Raw genomic sequence first — 20,091 nt, 5'->3', positions numbered from 1 at the left:
TACACTGCAAAGCTACTATTGACACATAAAAACAGTGACGTTAGATTGTTAATATAATGGTGGGAAAACTCAAGCACTATGTGGTCAATGGGACACTTAAACTATAAATGTAGGGCTTGCACAGCGGTTATTAACTCGTGGTATTCAACAGTTGATTTGTGTAGCGTGCAAACAGGGTCTGGCGCTGTCTGTACCAACCAGCGTGAACTCGAAACTAATACACAGCTCCTCCCATTGGGAGGGGACACCCAGTTGCACCGCTCTTGCTTATGACACAAAGTCTTTCTCAGTATTCAAAAAGTTAATCCTTCCTCATTGTGGGGTTCCAAAGAATATTTTATTTATCATTGAATTTTCTCATTCAGCATAGGTTTCCAATGGTATATATTCAAATATAACAGAGTCCAATAACACTCCTTCCCCAATGCATTTCGGGCTAATCCTGAAGCCCTTCCTCAGGGGATACTCTACGAAAAAAGGAACATAACAATAGATCACTATGTGTCATGTTTAATGTACTAACGTTGTACCATGTGCCTGTTCATGCAGTGATACTAACATGTTCATCAAATAGTGCCCGAAAGTGAGAGTGACCGAATTGCAAAGCCATGCGTGTGTGTAAGGATCAGATTCCCAGTAGTCAATGAAACCGTTAAAAAACCAATGCAAAATCGAAAGGTTCACCATGTGTGCTAAAGAGACCCGGTGGCCGAGTCACCTAGCCGAAAGAAGATAAAAGAAAAAGATGCATGCCCGTGAACGGGGTACTCACAGTCCGTACATTAGCGTGGTAGCGCTGTTTCTGAAACGGAACAGCGCGCGTTAAAAACGACAAACTTAAAAGGAACGGAATACGTGGATTAGTACTAACAATGTCTCGTGTGACGAGTACTTACTGAGTGCTCTGGTTAACAAGCGTGCTTCCGCGTTACAGTCGGGAACCCCAAGGGTGCTCCTGCTCAGTGTCATATTTACCGGCGTGTGAGATGGTGGCGAAAGAAAAAACGGACTAATTACCGCGAGTGAACTGCAACTAAACAAAAAGACGCGGCGGCCATATTACAATGGTGTAATGATCAGTCTGTGAATGTATGAACCTCAGTACACAATACAAATCAAGTTCAAGCATATTCAAAAACATGTGATACATCAAACGATATAATTTACAGATAGCACAAAAATTCCATTCGATCATTAAGACCGTGTGGCTGCATCGATGCCATGTAGTAGCGAATCCAATAGTTCTCTCTTTTGAGTAGTGTCTGCTTGTTGTTGTGAGTGGGGGTGATCTGTTCAAGTATAACAAATTTTAATTGCGCTATAGAGTGTTTTTGTTCCACAAAATGTGCGGCCACAGTCGATTTCAAGTTACCAGTCCTGATGTTACTCTTATGCTCCAGTAACCGAGTTCTGATTTTCCTCTCTGTGTGTCCAACATAACACTTGCCACATGGACACTTTAGCATGTAGATTAGATTAGCTGAATTGCAAGTAGCATTCACTCTCAATTTCACAGGGTGACCCTTCATAGGGTGATTGATGGTATTCCCTGTTATACAGTTATTACAATTGCTGCAATTGTAACATGGACGTAAGCCTCTGTATGTGGTAGCTTCACATTCGTTAGTAGATTTTTTTAGAATTTCCTTCAGATTCCGTCCTCTGGTATATGCAAACATCGGTGGTTGGTCAAAAATGCCCCTGAAGTCTGGTTCAAAGTTTAGTAGCGCCCAATGTTTGCGTATGATGTTCTTATAACAGTTACTTAAAATACTGTATTTCGAAACTACTACCATCCTGGTGTTAGCTGTTTTGACTGCGGGTTGTAATAGTTCCTGTCTTTGCATGTCTCCTACTCGGCTGACTGCTACATCAAGAATCTGTTGTGGGTACCCTCGAGATTTGAATCTTTCCACCATTCTGGTGATTTCTTGTTGGCATGTGCTCTCTGAAGACACTATTCTTTTAACCCGCATCAGTTGGGATAAGGGTAAGTTGCATTTTAGCCCAGGTCTGTGGAAACTCTGGTGGTGCAATAATGAATTCCTATCAGTAGGCTTTCGAAAAATTGTAGTATTCCATTTTCTGTTCTCACACTGTATCTCCACGTCCAGGAAGTGTATACATTTTCTATCCATGTTCCACGTGAATTGCAATCGCTGATTAATGCTATTCCATGTATTTAGGAATTCAGTCAGTTCACATTCTGTGCCTCTCCAAAGAATAAAAATATTGGGACACTTGCCATTTTAGAAAGGACTAAAAACACATGTTTCCTGGCAAGCTTTACTAGAAAACCACTAGGCAGCTCAGGCATCCAATGGTCTATTTAGACTTTGTTGGTTGTACTTGTGTCCTTTAATTTATTTTGAGTATGTCTAGAAGTAGGCTTACAGAGCAGAGGCATATATAAGAAATAAATTACCAAGTTAAATGCATTGATCTTCAGGTTTCTTGAGCTTCTATTTAGGGATCTTACAAAAGTTATATTCACTTTCAACAGTGACAGAGCTTAACTTGATCCAGATGGTTGCATTGGGGTTTTGGACATTTACTCAAATGCTATGGAAAATCCAGTTGCATCTTGGGACTTCTTATTAATGTTGACATTTCTAGCACCTTTCTAATACACGCCCTGACATGGATGTTCCTGTTTTGGAACTGAACACCGCAGTATCGCACTGGCTTACTAGTGCTGTAACTACTCTTCTCCCTTTAACGTCGAAACATTCTAGATCTCATCGTCCTCCTGCACCTTGGTTCTCTGATGAATTGAAGATCTTACGAGCCAACTGCAAAGCCCTTGAAAGGAAATGGAGGCGTTCTTACTCCGTTTCCCGGAAAGCTGCTTATAAAGAAGCGCTGAAGAGGTATCATTCACAATGCAAAACTGCGAAAGCTGCTTACACTGTGAGCACTGTGACGCAAGCACAGAATTGCCCGCACACTCTTTTTTCTGTTGTCAAGAAGCTAACAGGAGCAGATACTGTCCCGATCCCTCCAGCTTTGGAGGAAGCTCAATGCAATTCCATTGCTGAGTTTTTTATTGCCACGGTTGAACGCATATACGATTCTATGAGCATTCCCTTGACAGCAATTGAACCCCGATCAGGACAGACTGAGGTGGCTTCCAACGGCGATAGTCACAAATTGGCAACTATTTGAAGATACCTCGTTCCTTTACTGCCTGACCAGTGTTAAATCTGGATCACCCCGTGATCCAGTACCTGGGAAAGTACTAAAGTTATTGGACCTCGAACCCCGGCGGGTTCTTATGAGACTTCTTAATGCATCTTTAACGGAGTCCCATGTATTACAGGAATGGAAGCATGCGATGGTTGTCCCTCTTCTAAAGAAGGCAGGAGCGGACGTGTCAAACCTTGCTAACTTTAGACCCTTATCTTTGCTACCTGTCCTCTCAAAAGTGCTGGAAAGGCATGTCAACACTCAGCTAAATCATCTTGTGGAAAGCTTGGGATTCCTACATCCTTCCCAGTCCGGCTTCCGAGCGCACCATTCCACCGAGGCAGCGCTCCTTGGGGTGACGGAGAGGTTACGGCACGGTATCGATCGCGGAGAGACATCTGCACTCATCCTTTTGGATTTGAGTGCTGCATTCGATACCGTGTCCCATTCAATCCTCTTGAACTCTCTCCGATCCCTGGGAGTAGATGGTCCTGCGCTAGCCTGGATTGCCTCTTTTTAAGTGAGCGCACTTTCCAGGTCTTTTCGAAGAAAGCTGTATCTGCTACCTGTTCATCGGCGTATGGCGTTCCCCAGGGGTCTGTACTCAGCCCCCTACTGTTTAACATCTATGTTAGACCCCTGGCCTCCATCGCAGAGGACGCTGGGCTGACAATATTTTCATACGCCGATGACACTCAGATTGTTTTCTCCCTTTCCAGCAGTGAGGGCAACAGTATACCGGTCTTGAAGACTGAACTATCACAGGTTGCTGAGTGGATGCAGAAGCATCTCCTTAAGTTAAGTGGTGACAAGACCGAGATTCTCATCTTGGGGAAGAACAAAGATCTTTGGGGCCCCCAGCACTGGCCGAGTGATATGGGACCTCTCCCCCAGCCGGTCTCCGTAGCTCGTAACCTCGGATTCCTTATAGATGACAAACTCTCCATGAGACAGCAGGCCACCAAGGTGGCCTCCGTTTGTTTTGCCACCTTGAGATGGCTTCAGAAAATCTTATGGATGCTGCCCTGTGCCACCCAGAGAACTGTTGTTCAGGCGCTAGTAGTTTCCCGCCTGGGTTATGGAAACATCCTCTATCTTGGTGCCGACACTTTAACCATTAACAAACTTCAGGTGGTGCAAAATTCGGCGGCCCGACTTCTTTGTAATGTACCAAGGAGATCTTCGGCCTCACAGGCTCTTCAGGACCTACACTGGCTTAGGGTCCCAAGCCGCATTAAATTCAAAGCCCTGTGTTACCTTTTTATAATTAAACAGGGCACGGCCTCTAAATATCTACAGAGTCTTGTCCAAACCTATAAACCCAGTCGCACATTGCGATCTTCTGCAAATGGTGACTTTGCTGTCCCAAGATTCAAACTTGTAAAGATGGGGGGTCGGTCCTTTTCCCATCTAGGCCCCAAATCCTGGAACGTACTTTCTATCGCCCTGAAATCAGAGACTAATCTACTCTGTTTCCGGAAAAGACTCAAGACTTTGCTCTTTTAGTAGATCCGTTCTTTTGCATTAGCTGGCTCACTGTATTGTGTTGTGCTCCCTTTCTTTTCCTTTTTTCTTCTTGTGTCTATCCCTGGGGCCGGGAAACCCACTGCGGGTAGCTGTTGCGCATTACAAGTTTAAATAAATAAATAAACATTGTGGCTATTGAGTTTATTTGCTATAGATTTGCTTTTTTCTGCTGGGTACATCTAGTTCAGCATAATTTTGGAGCCCCAGCATTTGACCTGGTTTCAGAAAAAAATCGAAATCTAAACACCTACGATGATGAACTTCTTTGAAAAAATCAACTAAGAGCACTCTTCTATGTACAGCATACACTAAAAGTAATGATTTAAAAAGACACAACCACCACCAACCTACACAATCTAAATTTTTGCACATATGACAATTGGGAATAGATGCAAATCATAGGTAAATTGAACACAGGGTTCTTTTCGCTAACCCCATGTAAAATACCTGGCTCTGGATCACCCGAATGACCAGCATACCAGGGCATTGTTTAGTGTTCTCGTCGGTTTGCTATTTTGGAAAATTACCACTAAACAGAAGATTATAAAGAAGCTTCCTGTCTCTGCAACCTTATCAGTTACTTTCTACCTGCACCGGTCAGACTGACTGCCCTGGGCATGGTCTTTATAGCCCCTTCGATGCCCATGACGGAACGGTTCCGTCATGAGCATCGGTTGAGCTGTGCTCATGACGGAACCGTTCCGTCATGACCACACCCATTTCCATTAGGGGTCAGCACCGGGTGGTAAATCGTACCGCACCGATGTGGTTAACCAGTAGTAAATAAGTTAAAACCATGAATGTTTATTAAAAATATTAAGGCACAATACAGAAGGCAAAATGTAGCTCAGCTCATTCAATGAGTCATAGCACTTAGGAAATTGATTGCCATAAAGGCTCTTAGCAATGGAAATAACGCAATAATGAGCAAAACTTGAAAACATTCTCATTCCAAATCATGCAGCAAAATGGCAGAGATTCTGGCAGCATCCCTAGTAGAGACTAAAAGGATCTGGCTCACCCCCAAATTCAGGTTTTTTTTGTAAAGGATTCCCACATAGAAACCCATGAAGAATTGCACAGGCAGCATGGAAGGAGCAAATGTATCCTTTCATTTGCAAATCACAATTCAGAAATAAAAAACACATAAACCCACTATGTGAACACTGGTCCACTAAATGCTCATTGATTCACATCTTCCGACCTAATGTCACCGCAGGTAACTGAACAGAAGAGTTAAAATAAACAATAGAAAGACTCATCGATGTTCTTTCTACAGTTGGCAAGCAGGAAGAGCTGTGAATGAAGCAGAGGCTTACTCCGAGGTTATTCGAGAACAGCTTTTATTACAAAACAGCCTGACATATTACGGATTACGGTCTTGAGTGAGAGAATATAGGCACACAATAGATATTATGAGACAGCAGCAGGCATTTTTACCGCGATAATGTTGAGTCTCCTAGTTGAATACAGGCTAAAAAATGTACTATACGTCTCAGTATATTCGTTTCAATTGCAATAGATTCATATTAATGTGCAGATTTAAGTATAATCATAATACAGGTCTTACATCATGCAAAAACTCTAGCCTCTTCCCATCCTGCATGCGCCCCTAACCCAAAAGCCACACCTCAAACACCCTTGAAGGGTTCTAAAAATGTTCTGGGAGCCATTTCTGGGTCATGGCAGTGGCAGATGTGGCTGTCTTTTGTGTCTGTCTGTTGCCATCCACATGCTCTTTTCATCCAAGTTCATTATCCCAGTTTCGACTGACTGGCTGAGGGAGTGCACCCATGACAGTGAACCTGGAAGAGTCTGGGAGCTGCATATCAGTGAAACAATGGCAGAGAGAGCAAATATGACATGGGGCACTTTGAAAGAGGACAATATAAAAGGGTCTCCGAGAGGGAAAAAAAGGAGTAAGTGAGAGGACACGGATGTTCTCAGGTTTTTGCATGATATGAGTGAATGGATTCTAGAGTCCCACTCTTCTTCTTTGCATTCAGGTACATCAAACATCCCCATAGCATTCTCGCCCGCAAACCAGCCAGATCGATAATTGAGTCAATTATGTCTGCCCTTTATCCAGGAGATTTCTCTAATAGACTAATTAGTCCTACTTCAAGAACATACTATAGAAGCAATGAGTTAATTACTCAGACCCGACAAACAGGAGGTTTATTTTTATTTATTTATTTAGTTCATGGATCATTTCTGGGGACTTCCATTGATACAGCAGCATTTATTCAGATCCTCAAATAAAACAACCTCCTGTCAGATAGAAAAACAGGCTCCAAATTTGGAGGAGCTGCTGAATCTGCACTAATCACAATTCGGGAAGACCTCATAAGTTTGGATTCTATTGGAATAGAGGCCCCCCTCATACTCCATCTGTCTTCAGCATTCAACAGAGTTGATCATCAACTATTAGCTACTGTTTTTAAATGAAGCAAGATCTACCTTGCTGACAAAGCCCAAAACAAGCTTCCACCTTTTTAGGTAGAGCGTAGAGTCAGCGTGCATGCGCTGCTCTGCAAGACTTGCTGTACCGGAGTATGGGAGAGAAGTCCCGCCCACTCTCCACCCATATCTTTAATTGGCTTGTATCTTTGTCATTTGTAAATGCGGCTTCTGATTCAGTAATCGGCTTGTTAGTCCGTCCTTAGTACTGCCTTGTCTTCATTTGTAACCTCCCACGGCTACTGGCCCTTTTACTTCTGTTGTTACACAGTACATGTTATTTAGTCTGTATGCACTACTTTCTTTAATGAGTTTTTCCTACTGCTGGCACAACATGCTTTCCTGTGTCATTCCGGAGACACCCAGGCAGTGGTCGGAAAGCTCCACCCCCGCAAGGACATGTCCTACAGCGACACAAGGGTCGGTTGTGGGGGTTAATGTATGTCACATGCAGCTAATGACTTATTCACGAAACCTTTCAGTCATAGATTTCTGTCACCAGGTGTGTTTTACTGCGCACTTGTCCACAGCAGAAGCTCTGTGTCCAAGATTACAGTGTGTGCGCAGGCAGCTGGGATCACAAAGGATTACTCGGGCCACTGAATCTATGGGGATTGATGCTAGACGAGAGACGTGTCCCTCTCTTGGTAGATTACTACCCACGAGTGTCTGTGGTTTCCTCCCTTCGACACCCCACTGATGTGTATTTTAGGTGACATGTATTTTAATTGTTACCGCGAAGCCCACTCAGGGCCTTTACACACTGGCGTAACAGAAAGTGAGGGGGCCTCCCTGCACGGTACTTAGAGGGAACCCCTCTGGGCTCAATCAGGAGCTCTCTGGCCAGAGTGCAGTGCCGAGGAGGCCTCTTGGAGCTAGGGGCCCCCCGCACCGCGGGGGCTGCGGGGGGCCTGTGTTACGCCCCTGCCTGTACATTACTCTGGAGGAAGGCTGCTCTTAGAGGCAGCGTGTCTAAGATCAAATGTCCGTGTGCAAGCTGTTGGGATCTGAATATATAGCTCCTGCTAATGTGCTTTATGGGCGTAACAGGCTTTGGCAGGTTCATGTGTATGGCAGGGTTTAATTGATAATAATTATGTCTTTTTTCTATTGTGCATTGCACCACAGTTTTGCCATTTCTAAGCTCTGTAAATACCAGGTTTTACTATTGTTCAATGGAAGACGATCTGTCGGTGCATCTGTTTGTGTGAAAAGAAGTGTGAATAGAAGTAGGGGATAGATGGGGGAGGGAGGCAGGTGCTCTTGAATTCTGTGCCATTCAGGATAAAAATCAACTCCAAGCATGCCATTTGTGGTAAAAATGTACCACAAACACATAGAAACAATAGAATGGGAGCAGTGGCTGTTTGCTGTCATTTTGCTTTCTTGCATTTTTTAAGTGAGAAAACCATCCTTCCATCAAAAATATAGCGCAAAAGGATGGATTTGCATTTCACGCAATTACAGGTAATATCAGGATATTTTGCCGAAGGTAATATCAGGATATTTTGCCGAAATTTCACAATGATTTCACTTGGGTGTGGCTATTGAGAACACTTATGGTGGGTTTTGGCTGCAATATCACCAAAGGAAATAAAAATGACGGAATGGAATGCGCTCCGCATTACTGCAAATGGTTCAAATTATTTTAATTAACTTTGCTGCCTATTTATGTATACTGGATATTAAGGCAATATTTGATAAGCAAAATATGGCTTTCATAATTGTATTTTTGTACAGCTAAAAGGTACATTTATGACTTCTGTCTGTTGCATATTTTGGGCATATCTTCTTTCCCTTATAATATTTTAGAGAGGGATCTTGCATCAGCGCTGCAGCATCAAGGGGCCTGAGGCAGTGAACTCCGAGTGTTTACACGAGGGTTTGCAAAGTGCACACTCACTCACACCATTGGAAAGGTTTGTGATGTGAAATGGAACAAGCATTTGCAATGCAATAGGTCTCGCATCTGCGAGAGTTTCATCTATTGGTGTTGTAAATGACAATGCCTTTTTTTAAAAACCAAACATAAAAAAAGGGATTGTCATTTACAATGCCAATAGATGAAACTCTCGTAGATGCGAGACCTATTGCATTGCAAATGCTTGTTAGCTCTCTGACATCATCCATCCTAGGCTTGTGAAGCTATGGCGGACAGGCATAAGACTATTTTTTGAAGACTTTCTTTACACTTATTGAGTAATACAGCTGGGGGATACTTTTTGCTGGTGGTCAGTCCAGGAGGCTGTCAAAAGGATTTCTGTTTGCAGCAAAAAATCTTTTAGAGAACTTGTGAAATGAGCTAATCAGGACATACACAAATGTAATGTACTAAACTGTAAAGAATGTGCATCAAACCTTTGGGTCATAAATAACCGGTCTCAGATGAAGCTAATGATACCTTCTAAAGAAGAAATCATAACACCATTATTCTGGCTTTTTGTTAGGGGAAGCATTTTGTAATGGCTGGAAGACTTCGCATGTTCCCCCGGCAGTCCTACAAAAAAATACCATCAGGAAGTAACACGTTTGGCTGCAATAATGTGGAAGGTGAGAGCAGGGTGCCATTGCTAAAAAGACTGTTGTAAAATGAAAGAAGATGGTTATGAAAAGGAGTCAGCTGATGAAGTCTACATTTTAACTGGGGTACTAAGAAGGAATGCACATCAAAATATTTTTAACAAGTGGCTCGTATATCCGTTCCATCAAAAATAAAGTCTAAATGCGCACGTCTTTAGTAACCGAAAAAATACAAGTTACAATTCCATAATGCTACCAAGACTGCAGAGTAAAACAAAATGTGCCCATCCAAGCAATGGCTAACCATGAAAAGCTCGAATTGATGACGCAAGGACTTCCATTTACTAAAGCTGCTAGTAACCAGGCATAAAAATAGCACTTGTTTAGTAAATGTCAAATCCGCTCAAGTGCTGATTTGCCAATTTATTTTTTAAACTGGAAATATGCTCATTGCACATTTCTTCCTGTTTTTAACAACATTTTAAGGGGTTCACAAAAATCCGAAGTAGTGAGCATTAAATCTATGTGATAAATCCTGTACATTACAGTTTAAGAGTTTTGTGCTATGCATTAGTAGGTCAATCTGCTGATATTTATTGACAGACAAAATGTCCAGTAAAACCAAATTGACATTCTCTAAATCATCATGCATGTCATTATGGAAAAACCCCTACCTTAAACACACGGGTGTGGAACTCTTCTGGGAGTCATGGTCCGAAAAAGGTATTAACCTGGCCGGAGACTTGTATGACAACAGCGAACCAATCCCGTTCTCAAGCCTACAGACGAAGTTTGGCCTAGCCCCGATAGACTTCTATCATTTTCTAAAAGTCAAGGCGACATTAACCAGCCGTAACTTCACACCCTACACTCCGTGGCTGATAACACATCTCCCACGCATTATGCACTCAGGTCACTTCGTTTCCAAGGTGTATAAATTGTTGTTACCGCTGCCCAGCAAATCTCACAAAGCAGTGGAAGTGAAATGGGAAGCGGAACCTAACTCCACAGGGATAGAGTGGGATTGGGAATTGATTCATAAATCAGCACTTGCCCACAAAGTATCACCCATCCTATTCCAGACGAAGTATATGCTCATAAATAGGTTGTTCTGGACTCTGGAAAAGCTATTTAAATGTAAACTACGTGACTCCCCGGAGTGCTGGAATTGCCAATCAGGGACTGGTGATCTTTCTCACATGTTATTCAACTGTCCCCTGCTGAGAGAATATTGGGAAAAAGTATTTGTATGCATTCATCACGTGTTTAAGATAAAGCCAATGAAGGAATTTGTATATGTCATTTTAGGGGGGTTGGAACCGCGATTGGCAAATGAGCATGATCGCCAGCTCTTGGATTTAATGTTGACATTGGCATGTAAGGTTGTTTTATGCAAGTGGAAATGTTTTAAGGAAGTAAATTTTAAAATTTGGCAGGAATGGCTGTCTTTCCTGAGAGGTGCCACGAATCAGGCGTTACAGTCCTCTACGTGGTGTCCATCCAATAAGAAATTATGGAAGTCGCTAGACGATTCATCCCTCCATTTTGAGCCACCTTGAAGCAATACGACCTTGTAATAGTATCATGGTTATATGGGTGTGATCCTAGTTAATATGCCAGAGCTATTCCCATTCATCCGCACGTCAAGTGTTTAACAACTTGATCAATAACCACGTGACAAGCAAGAGTGATTCTTCTCTTTGTTTTTTTATCATTTATAGTTTCTGTATTAGTCTGACAACATCTGTAATAATTCACTTTTGATGGAAGATTTAATGTAATGTCTTTTGCTTTGTTTTCTTACTTCAATAAAAACGATTTGAAATAAAAAAAAAATGTCCAGTAAATACAGTAACATAGAAATGTTGATGCGGTGAGCACCGACATTCTCATGTTATTCCCCCCAAAACACATATTAAAAATCTCAGTAACTATTGAAAACCTCAGTGTAGGTTTTTATTAGGTGCAATTAATATGTAAATTGATACTTGTATAGCGCACTACTCACCCGCAAGGGTCTCAAGGCGCTTGTACGAATACCGCTGTGGAACCCATCCTGGCTTTCCCTGTGAGGCGTCCACTCCTGGGCACCCCCAAGGTAGAGGCCAGGCATCCTTAGCGTTGTGGGGCCGTTGTGGAGATTAAGCAAGCTATTGCCCAGAGTTGCAGAGTGGGACTCCATGATTGGAATAGGCACCGAGGCGAGAATTATCAGGTCCGTGGAATTTTTGAGCCCAAGACCCGCCGAGGCGGGGAATTGAACCCTGGTCCCGGGATAGACCTCTGCACCAGGGTCTTCGATGGTGGCCAACTTGTAAAGAGAGCCTCAGATTTCCATGCATACTTGTTCTGGTCTTCAGCTAATCTTGTGGATTTTCTCTCTCTGAGTAAGAACACCTTTCTCCACAAACACAACAAATTACGGGGTCTTTGGGAATATTTTTCCACCTCATTCACAATCTTACTCCACCCTTTTTGGACTATATTTTCATGTCCAAATAAGGTGCAAAATACAACTGAAACAGAATGTGAGTGCCCACAAAGGTATCACTTAGTCAGTATTTGCTACCTTCCCATTAGCCACTCGTCCATCTCCAGGGTCTACCCCCCCCCCCTATAAACCCTACACATGACAATATGACAGGCCTGTTGGGTTTCCACAAATGTCCACATTTCCTAATAATATGAAACGGTCCAGATGGGGGTTCAAAAAATATTTAGTGGTAAGTCATTTAGTTTAAAAACAAGCTTTGAGACTTTGGACCGTAGCACAACATGGCTGTAGCGTACACACGTTGGGACTAGAGTTAAAAGGGCATCCTTGCCAGTTGAACTCAAAGCGTAGTAATGGCCAAGATCAAAATTATGGGTTGGGCAAGGCTTAAAAAAGGATACATACACAGACAGTCACCATAACAAAAATACGTTTTAACTGAAAGTTTCCGGGAGAATTTTTTCAACCTCGAAGCTTCAAGTAATTCACCTACATGTGTTATAATGTCCAGGTGAAAAAGCAATTGAATGTTACTCGATTCTCTGATCTCCAAATGCTGGAAGTATGAGTTGACCTTGCCAAAATTGAGATCATATCCTCCAAACCACTGCACATATTCGAATTAATGTTTAACTCACCATGTCATCTAGCTGGTGCTCATGACACACTATTGTCCTTCAACCATACAAGCAAGCATAGACAGCAATCCTTCAGACAAGCCAATACTTGTAAACTTTTTTGAAGAAGTCTTTTCAATATAGCACATCTTTCTTTGAAGCTAGCTTACACGAATGCTCCGCCATACTCATTACCTAACGATTAGAGCACGCCTACCGCCCTCACATGAGCCCTCAATCTTTGCCTTATTACACAGTACTCTAATGCAGCTACTAACCACAGATGAAAGCTCGTGGACAATTTCACAGCACTTTCAGGATGCTGTGCTCCATACAGATGAAAATGACAGGAGCTGGTTTTACTTAGCCCCCTATCAGCATAGCTGCATGGTTTCGCAGAGTCTGCCATCTTAGTGGCGTGATAATGCGGAAGTCGATACAAACAGAAGTATGGCTGGAGACGTCCAGTGTTTTGTGAGGTGCACAGAGTCATTTTGTTCCACAGGAAATGGCGGTCCACACCTCTGACCGCTACAGTAATCTGGAAGCAGAGATGGTGGCATGAAATCAAAGGTTTCCAAAGGCTGTGGCTGGACCATTACAGATTTAAAATAATAAATGTACATGCCAACTGTGGTTTATCAAGTCATCCGTAAAAGTTATTCAAATCTTCAGCAAGATATAAAGTGCAAGAATTAATTTTTTTAAATAATTGTATTTGAGATCACTTCAGTCATAAGAAAAGAGTTATGATAAAACGCCCTAACCACGTAGATGGAAATACAGCTTCCATACTAAGACTGAACGGCAAATGCCAACAGTACAACACCCACCAATACGTGTCTTAACTGGCTCCTATTTTAAGCCAACAATGCAGAAGACCTACTTTAGGAAGTGGCCAGGTTACCTGCAGAAATCGACCCAACTCAACATTCTGACCTGTTGATTCTGATTGGCAAAAGTGAACATGATCCATCAATCCATAGTTTAATGAAAAAACTTTGGGGAAATTCCATCGTTGTGCCTGGCAAAGCAACTGAAAGACTATAAACCCAATCTTGAGTGCAGAGCATTAAACTATGATCTTTAGAAATCACTTAAAGGCTGTTCATGCAAGCCTTGTGTCCTCTGCCTGTTTGGCACAAGGCACAGTACCCACCACAACCGATTGAGAGCTCTCGATTGTCCTGCCCTCCACACGCATGAAAACTCCATAGCCCCATCCATACCTGCTACAACCCATGGCATACAGCCATGTTTCATGGAAAGAAGATAATCAAGAAAAAAAACTCCTAATCTGGTTGCCTTTTAATTGCAGGTGGAGAGTTATTACACAGTCAACTGGGATGGATGCAACAAATGAAGAAAGGTGGATGGAGTACAGACCTGTAACTCGCTCTGACCTTTATAGCCCTCTCTATGGCATTGCTCATTTTCTCATTAATTTACCTTTACCCATACCATACTCTCATGACTTATCCTCCGAAGTCCTACATAGGATCAACTACATTACCACCAGCTCTAACACAGTAATCCTTCTTTAGCATATTTTATAGATAGAAAACACTACTGCATCAAAAATATAATATAATGCCCAAATCCAGCTGACCTGGAATCTATATTGTTTTGTTATAAAAAAGAGTTTGCACTCTCACCGCGACAGAGGCAATCAGATCCAAGGCAATGTAACATAGGCATATATAATTAACTACCAGTATAAGAATGCAAATGCATCGACATTATATCACTTGGAAAAGTCGCTACTCTTGTGATTGCCTTTATTTAAAGCATTTTTTATTAAAACCCTCGTAACCCAATATTGTCACTATGTCAGAGGAATATCCTATATGATCATGCTGCATATATGCTTAGCTGCATTGATCAAGAGACAGCAATGCTAGTGGTGGCACCAGGGTTCCGGTTCAGTGGTGATTACTTCCCTTTGCAATGTGTCATTCGGCAGCATATTCTGCACTGGTGGCTAAATAAGGGGGTGGTTATAAACCATGAGTACCGCCTGCTATCACTAATGCTTAACTATGATAAGCCAGTGTTGTCCAAAGCAGGTCCATGGAGGCTTGATCTATGGATGATATCCTTGGCATCCAGGTAAGATAACTTTGAATATACTTAAATTAAATTGAAATAATTTATGCCATGTTTACCTTCTAAACTTAGCGTGGATCCTGCCCGACTGCACTCAGGTAGGCCATCCATGCTATGGGCAGTATTTTTGCATTTCTGATAAGGGCTTAAAGTGTATTATTCATGGCATGCAAATAATGAGGAATCCATCTGGTAATGGTGCTTACCCAAAATGAGCATCACAATCCGGTGCTGTTGCAATTCACACTTAACCACCACTGGGATGGATCATGGTATCTTCTATGAAATCCTGTCCAGCAAAAGATGATTGTAGTGTACTTTTATGGTTTTAATTAACCAAATAAAGTGATTATGACTGATTCAATTGATCAGTCATATACGTTTTTAGACCAGATCTTCATAATCAAAAACAGACTGTGCTAAATTTAAAGTCTTAAATATTACATAGGAACTGTTTTTTTGATAATGCATCAAATCAAGATTTCAGATTGTGACATTGTTGAACCATTAGAGTGAAATTAAAAGTCCATGCTGATATGAGTCCTGATACCGTTGTGCCAAATCCTCCTTCTGTTTCCGTAACTGAAATCTGCTTGATTGCCGACAATGTCAAATCACATGAAAAACGAAAGTATTCCACACAATGCTTGCGTCCATTCAGGTGCCAGCTCCCAAAATCTTTTATTTAACAGGTTCTGTAAGGCTTGTAATTTGGAAGGGGTTTTGGCAGTCTCAGCACAGTCCAGGTGCCAGAACATCCTTAGAAAATTTCTGAACATTGTGTCAGAAATGAAAAACACAAAGCCTTAATCAAAATGCAAATCTCTAGTGTGCTGCATGAAATTAAAGCTGAAGGGTAACCTCTGTTACATTGTGTACCTGTGCCAAAGTGCACAGTGCATGCCCTTCAGAGTAGGACAGTCATGCCATTTGGCACCAGAAAAGGCAAATTGCACTTAAACTGCTCTAAGGACAAAAGAGAGATGCTCACTTTCCCAAGTATTTCAATACCAACTGCTCCTTCAATGGCCATATTAGGGAAAAGCAGAAGATTCCCCCTGTTCAAGAACATCATGTTTAAAGTCTTCAGTTTCCTGCTTGCAACTATAGGACAACCGGTCTTGGGCTGTTCAGGTTCATGGAAGACCTGCCTGACAGCGCGGGCTGGACTGCTCCTATTGGAGCAGGGTCAAGCCTGACTTGCAAATGGCTGGGTCCGAACCGAGGTGGCATTGAGTGCAAAATAACAATGACCTGGGATGCGGCCCAAATCATTTCCAGTGGCTGAGATTGTTTCAGGCATTCCATCCAACACTTTTTTTATATTCTTCAGTGCGATGCCCCATGTGGGACGGGTATGCACAGACGTGGGTCCTGTTCACACTGTGCCACTGGATCCAAGTTATACCCAATAGAGGAGCTCTCATAAAAGCAAAACTTGATTTGGGGTGCTTGCGTTCCCGTTCACGGAGGCCCTAGCATGGCAGTTAGAGCTGGACTGTTCCTACTGGAGCAGGGTCAACACTGATTTGCATATGCCTGGATCCGTACTGAGGTGGAATGGTGTGATCAAAAAAATAAATTCACTCACCTCAGCAGCGCAATGTCCTCCTCCCTCGGGTGCCTTCCAGGAAGCTCCCGATGGAGGAAACTGTACTATCCAACCCTGTTGCTGCTTACACAGCATGAAAGCAGCACCATGATTGGATAGAGGAGACTCTCCAATGAGCTTTCTCTAACCCAGCAGTCTAAGAAAGCTAGGTTAGAAAACTTTAAAATGCGCATGTCTGGCTGGCTGTCCCAAGGCAACCGGCCAAACAGACATGCACATTTTAAAGCACACAGCTCCCTGCTGCTGCCACTCTGCAGCGCTGGCCCAGCTCCGCCTTGACACTATGGGGCCTATTAGGATGGCGGACGGACCTGCGTCCGTCCGCCACCCCAGAGGAGGAGGGACCGTCCGCAGGGGCAGCGGTGGTCCCTCCGTGCTAATTAGGATGTGACCGCCACCCTGGCGGTCACATCCTATATTTTTAACATTGCAATGGGTGCTGCTTTAAGCAGCACCCGCCGCAATGTCAAAAAATGCATGTTTACCTTTGCATGCACGAAGCTGCAGGCACCGCGTGGTGCCTGCCGCTTCGTGCACGCAAAGGCAGGGGGGTACCATAGGTACCCCCATGTGCACCCCCCAACCCCCCTTCACCCCTGGGGTCCCGCAACGGGCACGAGGAAAACACCAAATGCCTTTCCATGGCGGAAATGCCGCTGTAGAAAGGCATAGGAGCGCCGCCATCCTAATATGGCTGGCGGTGTCTGATAAACACCGCCAGCCATGTTAGAGCTTTTCCGCCTCGGTCGGAAGGTGACCGCGGCGGAAAAGCGACGGACTGAAAAAAGATGCCCCAGCCATCCTAATCTGGCGGGGGGTCTTTTCTCAGTCCGCAGCGGATAATCCGCATCCTCCGGGCCGGCGGTGGCTTCCGCCGGCCCGGAGGATGCGGATTATCCGCTATTATAATCGGCCCCTTAGTTTTGGACAATTTGCTGAAAAAAATACATTATTTCTGTTTTAGTTTTCAGCTTTGGGGCTAGTGGGGCAACACTAGCGCGCTCAAATGAAGAATCCGGCCCATGGTCACGATATTGTGACCCTGAGATATTCTGTCTCCGATATTACCAACCCACACCCACAAGGAGCATACCATCAGCCCAGTGCTTTCGCTAATTCAAGCAGTACAAATATTTATTACATTGGTTAAAAGTGTCAAAGTGGCAATCAGAGCAGACAAGTTTCATGATCTCTCTTATCTCCCTGGTGCTTCTTCTGCAAAGGTGAGAAATACTGGGTTGCCATCTGTGATAACAAATATCAACTACCTGGCAATGTTTTAATAACATTTTTCGCAATGTCAAATATAGATAAGCGTGATACAGAAGCAGTTATGTCTATTGCTAAAGAAAAGAACGAGGAAACTGCAGCTATATCCGCACATGAAAAGGCCCAGCTAATGTTCCTTTTCATTTCATAGTGCATAAGAATGGAAACTGAACAAAAATGCTTCGTGTGAATAAGTTGCCTTTCAGTAGATTGCACAGTGGTTACTTCATAACCCATCGACTTTTATTAGAATTAAAGCTGTATCAGTTAACATTAGATAAATGAATATCTATATTTCTCTGCAAATAAGTCATGTACTTAGGAGCTGAGCTGGTGGAAAACTGAGCAATATTCTCCCTATCCTGATGCTTAGTTGCTAAATATTTATTTTTTTAAAGTGGAAAATGAATTATGCAAAATGTTTTCTTAGTGCAGCATTTTTAAATCTAACACAATGCATGAAGATATACAGAAAAGGCTGTAGAGGCACCGCTAATAAAACAAGTTCACAAATTAACTGGTTTGATCAACTTTGTGTGATGTCATTTTTAATCTTAATCAAAATCACATCTTTCAAAGTCAAAGCCAGAAACAATAATTAATTTTTTTTTTTTTAACTGATTATGAGCATGGCCTTGTGCTACGAAGATGTTTGGCGTGGCAGTACTTTCGTTGCAAAGATGTAAGAGATTTTTTTTAAAAGCCATCTCTAATGTTTCAAAGCAACATGCGGAAGGATGTGGGAATGATAGATTTCTCAATAAAAACTCTGAGCTATATTTTCAGTAAACCCAGCCACTTACATAATGCATTGTTCAGTCTCGGCAAAGGTAAGAATCTAAAGTTCCTGGAAACATTAATGGATGTCATTTAAAAATACATTAATCTTGAAGTGTCTAATTAATATTGATAAGAAAGAAATTAGGAATTAGTTTATGCCTCCTACGAGTTTGTTTTCCATTTTCCTCCACCAATATAAAATAGCTCTGAATGGCACAGTGCCACATCTGCAGATAAGAAGCTACATATTTCAGCTGTTTCTTCAAATACATTGTTGCTTTGTTGTATGGTATTGTATTTGCATTTATATAGTGCTTACTACCCCTGACGGGGCGTCGAAGCGCTTTTTCTTTTATACAGCAAATTGAATACGTATTTTACTAAAGGCATTTGCCTTTTCCGTCTTTTTTCTTCTAATGGAGCGAACGATTAACGTAACAAAAGTGACGAAAATCAGCCTTTTCAGTGGCCTCCAAGACAAGTTACTGCTCAGGTAAAAAAATAATGGCAGCCAAAGAATATTTAGGGCTAAAAACCTATAGATTACTTCGATTTGTATAACCTGAACAGTTAAATTGCCCCAGGTACTGAGTGATTGTTTTAACTTTTGCCAAGGCTCACTTAAATTATGCCATTCTTCCGCCGCCACATTTTCCACATAATTAGGGTTTACTGCATTTGCCACAAAATAAACACCTCAACATCATAATTAGCAGATTTCAACAAAAAATGTCTGTGTGTAGTTGATGCTGGGCTCCAATGGTGGGTTCGGGTTGAAGCCTGACACCATGTGCCTAGCCATTAGCCGTGCCCAACTGGCCATAACCCAGGCCCCGTGGCCAACCCCGCTGTACACAGTCAAAGGCCATTTGTAGCAGAGGTTGGACGTATGTGGGCTTGGGGCCCTGGGCCTGGCCGTAGAGCAGACCCCAGAGCCATTACCACAGCACACAGTCTTTGCTCTCACAAAACTTACATTAACAAGTAATAAAACACACAACACCATTAGATAACACATAGCCAACAAGACAATACATAATACTATATTTAGAGTCATGTCATACATAGTAATAGTGCTGATGGGATATGTTATCTCACCATTAATCCCATTTATCGAATTTGTAATTGCACCTGGGCCATCAAGGTGAGGGCCTGCACACTGCATTTTGTGTCTAAATTATGTTTCGCACAGCTGTTTTCAACTTATGGTTTGCAGAGATAACCATAACAAGTGAAGTCAGATTATTTTAGTTTGAATTCATAGCTCCATAATTATACTTTAACTATATGTATGTATATAGATATATTAAACAAACACCGCTTGTTTCCCCAGTGTAATGTGGCTAATGGAGATGGCGCATTCGCAAACGGGCGGGGATGCCCCAAATCTTCCAAAGCAAAATATGCTGAAGTCAACAGACAAACTCTGCCTGCTCTCGTTTTGATGCAGGAATGTGAGTTTATAATCTTACAGCTGTGATATTCAACGCGTTTCTGATATGTGTCAGGGCTCGCCACTG

General features: G+C 42.5%; 1 protein-coding gene across 2 annotated transcripts in view; it reads right to left on the bottom strand.

The window, feature by feature from the left end:
* LOC147688594 (sodium channel protein type 5 subunit alpha-like) overlaps positions 1–20,091 on the bottom strand; it is a 1,046,042-nt gene that overhangs the window by 802,795 nt on the left and 223,156 nt on the right. The gene's annotated exons all lie outside the window — the stretch shown is intronic.

The sequence above is a fragment of the Lissotriton vulgaris genome, chromosome 10 (assembly GCF_964263255.1).
Source record: "Lissotriton vulgaris chromosome 10, aLisVul1.2, whole genome shotgun sequence".
Classification (NCBI taxonomy): Eukaryota; Metazoa; Chordata; class Amphibia; order Caudata; family Salamandridae; genus Lissotriton; species Lissotriton vulgaris.
Note: the sequence above shows the minus strand (reverse complement) of the source record. Positions and strands in the feature narration are given on the sequence as shown.